General features: G+C 38.9%; 1 pseudogene; it reads right to left on the bottom strand.

The window, feature by feature from the left end:
• Positions 1–5950: 5950 nt before the first annotated feature.
• On the bottom strand, positions 5951–6467 carry LOC122756198 (annotated as a pseudogene).
• Positions 6468–10595: the final 4128 nt, after the last annotated feature.

Below are 10595 nucleotides of genomic sequence, written 5' to 3'. Positions count from 1 at the left end.
ACTTAGAACCAGGAAGACCTAGGTTAAAATCTAGGTTCACTTATTAGTTGTGCAATCCTGGGCTAGTAGTAACTCAACTTCTGTTGGCACAGTTTCCTCAACTATAAAATGGGGATAATAATAGTACCACCCCTGGGCAGATAGGTGGCACAGTGGATAACGCACTGGCCTTGGATTCAGGAGGACCTTAGTTCAAATCCGGCCTTTAGACACTTGACACTTACTAGCTGTGTGACCCGGGGCAAGTCACTTAGCCCTCATTGCCCAGCAAAATTTATTATTAATAATAATAATAATAATAATAATAATAATACCACCCCCAGGGTTGTTGTGAGGGTCAAATGAGATAATTGTAAAGCACCTTGAACAGTGCCACCTGGCAATTAGTAAGTACTGTATAAGAAATCATCACCACCACCACCACCATCATCATGTGGGATAGGAGAACTGTGGATTCAGAAGACCACTTCTTTAAATGAGAGTTCTCTAAACCTCAGTTTCCTTCTCTATACAAAGAGAATAAGCATCTTTGTAATACCTATGTCAGCGGGCAGTTAAGGAACAAAGAAAATCACATACATGAAAATATGAAGATTTAAAGCTGGAAAATTACTCATAGATTAACTACTACAAACTAATAATACAGATGAAGAAGTTGAGGCCCAGAAGAGTCAAATGACTTATCTGAGGTCACACAGGAATACTCTTATATCCTTTGTTTCTCAAAGGTTGGGCCAGGGGGTCACAAGTTCTGCAAGGCATATGAAGTGGGAAAAACTTCAATAAACATACAAAATCCCTGCTATTTGAAGACAAGTCTAACAAAGCTCAGAGAGACTTGCATGGTCCTGGGGAAAGTACTCTGGATATGGAGTCTGAAGATAAAGATTCAGATAATGGTAGATCACCTATTTCCTATTGATTTTACTTTAGCAAAGTCACTTAAATTCTCTGTGCCTTAGTTTCCTCATCTATAAAAATGAGAGGTTGTGCTAGATGACTTTTAAGACCTCTCCCAAGGCCTTCTGGGGACAAAGCCTAGACAGCAGAATAGAAAAGCACTCAGATGAGCTCTCCCAACATTCCTCTTCAAACAACTTTAACATAACACCTCAAATTGAATTCTAGAATGGAAGAATTAGCAGGCCAGAGTAAGACATTCTTCCAGACTAAGACAATTTAGGAGGTCTGAAAGAGAGATCTGTGATGGGGTGGGGGTGATGGTGGAGGATGACTCAGATGCTTCATTGGTTGAAACAACAGTGGTGGGACTAAGTAGTGGTGACAGAAGCAATAGCATATTCAGTAGCTCTCAAGACAAAGAAGGTAAGGAGACATGGCAATTGGTCATAAAGAAACTATAGAGATCCACTGTGCTAGCATTGGACATAGAAATAGACACAGTTTGCCAATTAAATTGCCTATGTAGACTTCTAAGCCGTAGTTCAAGGGCAATGAGGGGAATTTTCAGTCCAGATGAAGTGGGAGCCCAGAGGAACAACAATATTGCTTTTCATCACAAAGATCAAGGATCCTGAGGAATAGTATCAATTGCAATCCAAAGAGCTCAGGGACCTTGCCTGGGTAAAAACCAAAGTTCAGACCAGAAGTGCAGTGACCACACCATTCTCCAGATTACACCACCTTGGAAGCACTGAAAGCTCTCAAACCCCCCGAACTAGCTCTGAAAATGGCGTTAGAAAAAACACTAAATCTCCTGACAGTGCCCTTTCTCCCACCAAGCCCAGAACAGAGTACAACTTTAACATGATAAGCAAAATCAAGAAATAAGGTGGAAAATGAGCAAACAAAACCCTGACCATAAAAATGTACTCCAGTAACAAGGCACAAACTCAAAAGAAGACAATGATGTAAAAAAACACCTACAAGTCTCAAAAGTTAAAAAAAAAGGAATTGGAAACATATCACAAAAGGATTCCTAGAAGAGAGAAAATGATTTTAGAAATCAAATGAGTGAAAAATAAAAAAAATCAAATGAGTGGTAGATGAAAAATTAGGTAAAGAAATAAGAGTAAAGGAAGAAAAGAATATGAAAAGACAATTAACAACTTGGTTAAAGAAGAACAAAAAATAAGAAAGAAAATAACACTTTAAAAACCAGAATTAGTAAAAAGGGAAAAAAAAGATAGAACAGCTCACTGAATTAAATAATTGCATAAAAGTAAAATTGTACAAATAAAAGCTAATGACTCCATGAGACCAAAACAATAACAACAAAACTAAGTCAAAAGAAGAAAAAATAGAAGAAAATATGAAATATATAATAAGAAAAACAACTGGGACACTGATCCAGGAAAGATAATTTAAGAATTATTTCACTGCCTGAAATCCATAATCAAGGACATAGACATCACCTTTCAACAAATTATCAAGGACATCTTAGAACAAGAGGGCAAAATAGACATTGAAAGAATCTACCCATCACCACCTGAAAGAGATCACAAAAAGCATAGTCCCAGGAAAATTAGAGTCAAAATCCAGAGCAATCAGGTCAAATAGAAAATACTTCAAACGGCCAGAAAGTATAGAACCACAGTCAGGATCACACAAAATTTAGCAGGTACAAATTTAAAGGAATGGAGAGCCTGAAATATTCCAGAAGGCAAAAGAACTGGGATTAAAACCAAGAATAGCCTATCCAGCAAAACTGATCATGATCCTTTAAGGGAAATAAAGGATATTTAATGAAATAGGGGATGTTTAAGCATTCCTGATTAAAAATAAAAACAGAACTAAATAGAAAATTTACTTTCAAATACAAGGCTCAAGAGATGAATAAAAAATGTAAACATGAAAGAGAAATCTCTAGTGGCTCAATAAGATTACACTCTTTACCTTTCTATATGGGAAGATGATACATGTATATTCTAAGAAGTTATTAATTATTAGGACTGTTAGAAGGAGTTTATGTAGAAGATGTGAGAATTAGTGAATTAAGTTAAGATGATATAAAAAGTGAATAGGTAATAAAGAGGGATACCCTGGGAGAAGGAGGGGGAAGGAAGATTGGGGGAAATTATTTGAAATAAAAAAGGTGTACAAAGAGGATTTTGCAGTGTAGAATGAAAAGGTTGGTCAGGGAGTGGACAATTCTTGAACCCCACTCCATCTAAATTGATTCAAAGAAGGAAATATCTATCTGTATCTGTATCTGTATCTGTATCTGTATCCATATCTGTAATAGAAATTTATCTTACCCAACAAGGAAACAGGAGAGAAAAAGGATAAGATAAAGGGTGTGGGTAAAAAAAGGGAGAGAAGATAAAAGAAAGCAGTAGTCAAAAGCAAAATGAACTTTTGAGGAGGGACAGGATAAAAAGAGAGAAGGAAAAACAGAATTAAATAAACTAGAGGAATATAAATGCAGTTATTAATCATAACTATGAATGTGAGTGGGATGAAATCCACACAATAGTAGTGGATGGTAGGATGGATCAGAAACCAGAATTCATCTCTCTCTGTCTGTCTCTGTCTCTGTCTCTGTCTCTCTCTCTCTATCTATCTATCTATCTATCTATCTATCTATCTATCTATCTATCTATAGAGAAAAAAGAAGACAAAGAAGAAGAAGAAGAAGAAGAAGAAAAAGAAGAAGAAAAAGAAACACATTTGAAACAGTAAAGTACACACAGAGGTAAAACAAGGGGCTGGAGCTGAATCACATGCTTCAGCTGAAGTAAAGAAGTTAGCAATTGTGATCTCAGGAAAAAGAAAAAGAAAAATAATTTTAACTAAAGGGTAATTGCATAGTGTTAAAAGGTACTATAGACAATGAAGTATTATAAATATTTGACATATATCCACCAAATGGCATAGCATGCAAATTCTAAAAGGAAAAGTTAAATGTATTAGAGGAGGAAATAGATGGTAATATAAGAAACAATGAGTAGGATGGTTTCAGAAAATCCTGGGAAGACTTCTATGAACTGATGCAAAGTTAACTGAACAGAACCAGGAGAGCATTGTACATAGTAATAGCAATATTGTAGGGTTGATTAACTGTGAAAGACTCACCTACTCTTATAAAGACAATAATACAAGACAATGCCAAAGGACCAAAGATGAAAAATGCTATCTGATTACAGAAAAAAGAACTGATAAACTCTTACTCTTACTGCAGATTAAAGCATACTTTATAAATTTTCTTTTGCTTGTTTTTTTTGTGTGTTTTGCAACATTGATAATATGGAAATATGTTTTGCATGACTTCACATGTATAATAAACACCAAATTGCCTGCTTCCCAAGAAAAGGGGAGGAGCAGGATGGATGGAGAGAGTTTGGAGCTTAAAGTTTAAAAAATGATTGTTAATTCTTTTATACATAATTGGTAATAGTGAAATATATATATATATATATATATATATATATATATATATATATTTGTGTATGGGTATGTATGTGTATTTGTGTGATCGATCTAAGATCCTATGATCTCCTGGCTCGTCACAGGGGGGATGATTTTTTTAACCATAGGATCTCTCAGTGGAATACTCTCTTACAAAGTAAATTCAGTCTACCTCTTTGAAGGAAGCATTTGTGCTGACTAAGAAAGTAGGATGGGGGGCAGCAAGGTGGCACAGTGTATAGACACTGGCTCTCGATTCAGGAGGACCTGAGTTCAAATCTGACCTCAGACACTTAACACTTACTAGCTGTGTGATCCTGGGCAAGTCACTTAACCCCAATTGCCTCACCAAAAAAAAAAAAAACAAAACAAAAACAAAACAAAAAAAACAAACAACAACAACAAAAATAAAGTAGGGGTGGAATAATAGAAGCATAAAGTAGACTTCTCTTTTCAGGCCTTTAAAAGGAGCAACCACTGTATTTTTTTCATGTTTGTTGTATTTTCTTTATTCCCTCTCTTCTTATTTACCACCTTGCTGACCTAAAAGAGAGAGAGAGAGAGAGAGAAAAGAAACACATACATAAAATACTGAGCCACAGGCTTTTTAAGATTTTGTAAAGACTTGCACTGTAAAAGGAAATAAGGGGGAAAACTCACTTCAACATCCTATTACATCATAGTCCTTAAAGCTGAAAGGTAATGCAAAAGGAGGCAGTGTGGTAAAGCAGAGAATTCCCAGGACTTAAGAGTTAGAAGATATGGAGATGATTCCCAAATATAACACTTATAGGCTGTGTGACTGGAAAAGTCAATTCAATTATCTAATCTTCAGTTCCTTTTCTTTTTCTTTTTCTTTTTTATTCCACAGAAGCCACACACTTTAATATGCATGAGTGCACACCCGATATGATTCAATTTGTTGGAAACCCTGTCTGGAAGCTGAACAGGGTGTGTGTGGGTTTGTGTCATGCTTCTCTCCCTTGTGTACTTTTTGTGAGGCAGATGAATGACATCAAAGGGGTAGGGTGTGTGCAGGGGACACAACAGAGGAGGAATGTTTTAAGGTTCCTTTGTAAGAACAAGGAAAGTATCATCATGAAATAGGCCCTTCTTCCACATTAACCAGATGAGGCAGTGGCAAGGGACCAGGGCTGAGGGAAAGTTCATCCCTGGAGGCCAATGAAAAAGGGCAGGTAGTCAGCTGACTTGGAGTGGTCCTTCTCTTGGTTGGGGTTTTGGAATGTACCGTGGGGTGAACAAGCTGAGAAGCAACAATCACCTAGAGTGTAGGGTTGTTACTTGCCAAGGAAGTGTTCTGCCTTCTCCAGAAATCCCCTTAGGCAGGCTAGTGGCCTGATCCATTCTTTTTGATAAAAGCCAAATGACTCCCATCCCCAAAACCCAGGGACTCTCAACATTTTTGCTTTGAAAATGTTTCAAATCTAGGGCCAGGCAACAGTTCATTAACCTTCCTCGTATATGGCAGCTGTATGGTATGCAAGTGGCATGAAGAGCATGGAAGGATGGAGTGGGGGTGGCAAGGGTGTGGTGGGCACAAGGAACTGGATGGGTTTGGTGATTAGTCATCTTTGTCCTTGGACCCATGTTTCAAGATCCAGCTGAACTCCATATAGTTGAAATTCCTCTTCTTCTTGATGGGTACCTCTCAGTATATCTCAATCTATCTTTTCATCCATGAATTGGTCACCCATGGGGATGAGCAGCTCCCAAAGGTGGTCATCATGGATGACTCCTGAGACCTCCTCATCAAAACAGGCAAAGGAATTTCAGAAAACATTCCTGGGGTCTATCTCATTCAGCTTCTCTCCAAACATGGTCAGGAACATGGTAAAATTGATGGGCCCAGGGGCTTCACTTATCAACCTTCCATGTATTGATCCCAATGTATTCTTCCCAATGGAGGCCAGCATGTCATGGAGATCTTCAATGTCAATAAATCCATCTTGATTATGGTCAATCATGTTGAAGGCTTTTATGAATTCCTGAATCTGAGACTGGTGAAACATGGTGAAAACATTGGACATGGCCTGCTGGAGACACTTTGTAGTCTTAGCCTTGGCTTGTTTGCTCAACATCTTGGCTTCTTGGGAGGGGTGTGCTTGGTTTGCAATCTTCAATAAGTCTCTTTCCTTCTTTGGGCCTCAGTTTCCTCATCTGTGATTGTGTTGTCTTCTAGGTGACTTCCAGTTTCTTCATCCTTTTATATTGTAGCTTTCCCTAAAGAGTCCTTTTCTGTTCCTTCACTATGGAGAGAAGGATCTTGGATTCACAGTGGCTGGGCCAGGGAGTATGGACTGGCATAGCCCTTACTAGTCTGGGACAGCTTTAGGTAGCAGGTAAAGCTTTAGGTAGCAGGTAAGGGGTGTGTGTGTGTGTGTGTGTGTGTGTGTGTGTGTATGTGTGTGTGTGTGTGTGTGTGAATATGCTGCATGTCCAAGGGACCACCAGAAAGCTGGCCAGCAGGAACCTTTTTATTAAAAACCACAGATACAGAAGAACAGCTTGAAAGGTCAGAAGGAGGAAGCTGTTGTGTTGAGACAGGAGTGGAGCCAAACCCCAAAGTCACCCTGACACAGATCCAGTCCCAAGAAGGCCTTACCAGAGAAGGAGACTCCTACAGCCTTGTCTGGAAATAAGCTCAGAGTCTGGTGAGAGGGCTGAGCCATGCTGGTGCTGAGGTAGAACTTGGGTTTTTCACCCAAGCCTACCAGAAGGTAGGCTTGAGTAGCAGTGGCCCAGGTGGAGGAGGGGCACAGGCTCCTCAGAGCTGACAACCACAACACACAAAGCTGGTTGATTAGCAAGTTCATCTGGGGTCATCTACAGACCAGGGACAAGGCCAGGTGAGTGAAGAACTGGATCCTCCTTAAATCATACCAGCTGGGACTTCTGAAGCTTGGGATACTGCAGCCTGGAAACAGTGCCCCACTTTAAGCAGTTAAAGTCAAGTAAAAGAAAGACAAGATGAGCAGACAGAGAAAGGAGAGGACCATAGAAAGTTTCTTCAGTGACAAGGAAGATAGAGGTGCACCCTCAGAGGAAGAAGTCAATGTTAGGGGTCCTATATGCAAAGCTTCCAAGAAAAATATTAATTGGTCTCAGGCCATAGAGGCTCTCATAAAGGACTTTGAAGATAAAGTTAGAGAGGTAGTGGAAAAAATGGAAAGAGAAGTGAGGGTGATGCAGGAAAGATATGAGCAAAAAGTCAACAGCTTGAAAAGTCAAATTGACCAAATGGAAAAGGAGGTACAAAGACTCTCTGATGAAAATAATTGCCTAAGAATTAGGATTGAACAAATGGAAGCTAGTGACTTTATGAGAAACCAAGACACAATAAAGAAAATCCAAATGAATTTAAAAAAAATAGAGGGCAATGTGAAATATCTTCTGAGAAAAACTGCTGACCTGGAAAATAGGTCCATGAGAGAGAATTTGAAAATTATTGGAGTACCTGAAAACCATGATCAAAGAAAGCTTAGACACTATCTTCCAAGATATTCTAAGGGAAAATTGCCCTGATATTCTAGATGCAGAAGGTAAAATAGAAATTGAAAGAATCCACTGATCACCTCCAGAAAGAGATTCCAAAAGGAAAACTCCTAGGAATATTATAGCCAAATTCCAGAGCTCCCAGGTCAAAGAGAAAATATTGCAAGCTGCCAAAAAGAAAGAATTCAAATACTGTGGAGCCCCAGGCAGGATAGTACAAGATCTAGCAGCTTCTACATTAAAGGACTGGAGGGCATGGAATATGATATTCCAGAGGGCAAAGGAATTGGGATTACAACCAAGAATCACCTACCCAGCAAAATGGAACATAATCTTTCAGAGGAAAAAATGGGACTTTAATGAAAAAGAGGACTTTCAGGTATTTGTGATGAAAAGACCTGAACTGAATGGCAAATATGACTTTCAAATACAAGACCCAGAGAACTATAAAAAATTGGAGTTGGGGGACATGTCTGAGGTTGTGCAGTGTGTGACTGTCTTGTGTCTGAGGCCAGGTTTTGGCTGGGATCCCCCTGGGTCCAGGGTGGATGCTTTGTCCACTGTGTCACCTAGCTGCCCCATGATGACATCTTTAGGGTTAAATTGAGGGATGAAGGGAATGCACTGGGGGAGGGGGAAGGGCAGAGGTAAAATCCCACATGAAAGAAACAGGAAAAGGCTTAGGGGAAGAGCAGGGAAGTAAATGAATTTTACACTCATCTGAAAAGGCTCAAAGACTTTAAACTCATCAAATTTGCCTCAAAGAGGGATTAACACACACACACACACACACACACACACACACACAACTGGGTGGAGTAATCTATTTAATCTGGGCAGTAAATGAGCCTAACACTCATCAGAATTGGCTCAAAGACCTCAATCTCAGCAGAATTGGCTCAAGGAGGCAATAACTTACACACTCAATTAGGTGGAGTAATCTATCTAACCCTACAGGAAAATTGGAAGGGAATGGGATAAAGAGAGTGGGACAAAAGAAGGAAGGGTAGATTGGGGGAAGGGACACACAGAAGCAAATCCCTTTTGAAGAGGGATAGGATGAAAGAAGATGGATAATAGAATAAATATCATGAGGAAGGAAATAGGATGGAGGGGGAACAGTTAACAATAGTAATCATGAAAGAGAGAAAAGGGGGAAAATTGTACAAAAATATTTATAGCCACTCTTTGTGGTGGCTAAGAATTGAGGATCAAGGGAATATCCATCAATTTAGGAATGACAGAAGAAGCTGTGGTATATGATTGTGGTGGAATGGTCTTGTGCTATAGGAAATGACAAACAAGATGATCCCAGAAAAACCTGGAAAGACTCATGAACTGATGTATAGTGAAGTGAGCAGAGCTGGGAGGACATTGTGCATAGTGACAGCAGTATTGTTCAATGAGCAATTGTGAGTGACTTAACTGCTCTCAGCAATGCAATGATCCAAGACAATCCCAACGGACTAATAATGAAGCTTACTATCCACCCTCATAAAAAAGAACTGAAAAACGAGCACTTGTGGATTGTACATATATAACCTGGTTGTTGTCTTGTGGAGGGGGAGGAAAGGGAGGGAGGGAGGGAGAAAAACTTGGAACTCTAAATCTTATGAAAACAAATATTGAAAACCACCCTTACATGTAACTGGAGAAAATAAAATAAATGTTTGTTGCTAAAAAAAGAAAGAAAGAAAGAAAGAAAGAAAGAAAGAAAGAAAGAAAGAAAGAAAGAAAGAAAGAAAGAAAGAAAGAGAGAAAGAGAGAGAGAAAGAAAGAGAGAAAGAAAGAGGGCAGCTAGGTGGAGCAGTGGATAAAGCATGGACCCTGGATTCAGGAGGACCTTAGTTCAAATCCAGCCTTGAATATTTGGCACTTACTAGCTATGAGACCCTGGGCAAGTCACTTAACCCTCATTACCCCCCCCCAAAAAAATAAATAAAATTAAATAAATAAATAGAATGTGGTAAGATAATGCCAAAAAATAAAATAAAATAAAACCACAGATACCATCTGATAAGACATGGGTGACAAGTTGGTGAAGGGAATAGCCATGCTCAGCAGATTCTGTATGCTTGCCTGAAGTACTTAGAAGAATGGGGTTGAAGAGAAGTAGGGAGAGAGCAAGAGAAGGAGCAAGTTTACAAAAAGGGTCAATGGGGCCCAAACTTGGCCCCAGAGAAGAGAGGAGAAAATGCATTTTCCTCCCTTTTCAGAGGTAAGTGGAATGGTGTATAAGCATAGGTTTGGCTGTGTTGCTTAGCTTTGTTAAAGTTTTGCCTTTTCTCTTTTCTCCCTTAAATCTTTGTTATTAGGGATGGCTTTCTGGTTAGGGAGAGAGAAGGGTATCATAAATTATCAATATAATTTAAAACAAAAAAAATAGAATGTGTGAGAATGGGGGGACATGAGAAAGAAGGAATGAGAGAAAACAGAGTGAGTTATCTGGAGGAAGAGTACAGCTAAAGGGAGAGTAAAGAGGGACTGTGTGAAAGATAATAGAACATAATGGATGACTTTGAGTGATAGAGAAAGAGAAAGAACAAGTGCAAAAAAGCAAGCAAGACTACAGCAATGAAACTGGAGAAAGATCAAATAAAAAAATTACAGAAAAAATTAAAACAGAACAAGTGAAAGGGGATAAGAGAACGAGGAAGGTAAATACTGAGAGCATGAAGTAAAAGCTATTCTTCAGTTTCTTGATCTGTGAAATA

The sequence above is a fragment of the Dromiciops gliroides genome, chromosome 4 (assembly GCF_019393635.1).
Source record: "Dromiciops gliroides isolate mDroGli1 chromosome 4, mDroGli1.pri, whole genome shotgun sequence".
Taxonomy (NCBI): domain Eukaryota; kingdom Metazoa; phylum Chordata; class Mammalia; order Microbiotheria; family Microbiotheriidae; genus Dromiciops; species Dromiciops gliroides.
This window is presented reverse-complemented; position numbering and strand designations above follow the sequence as displayed.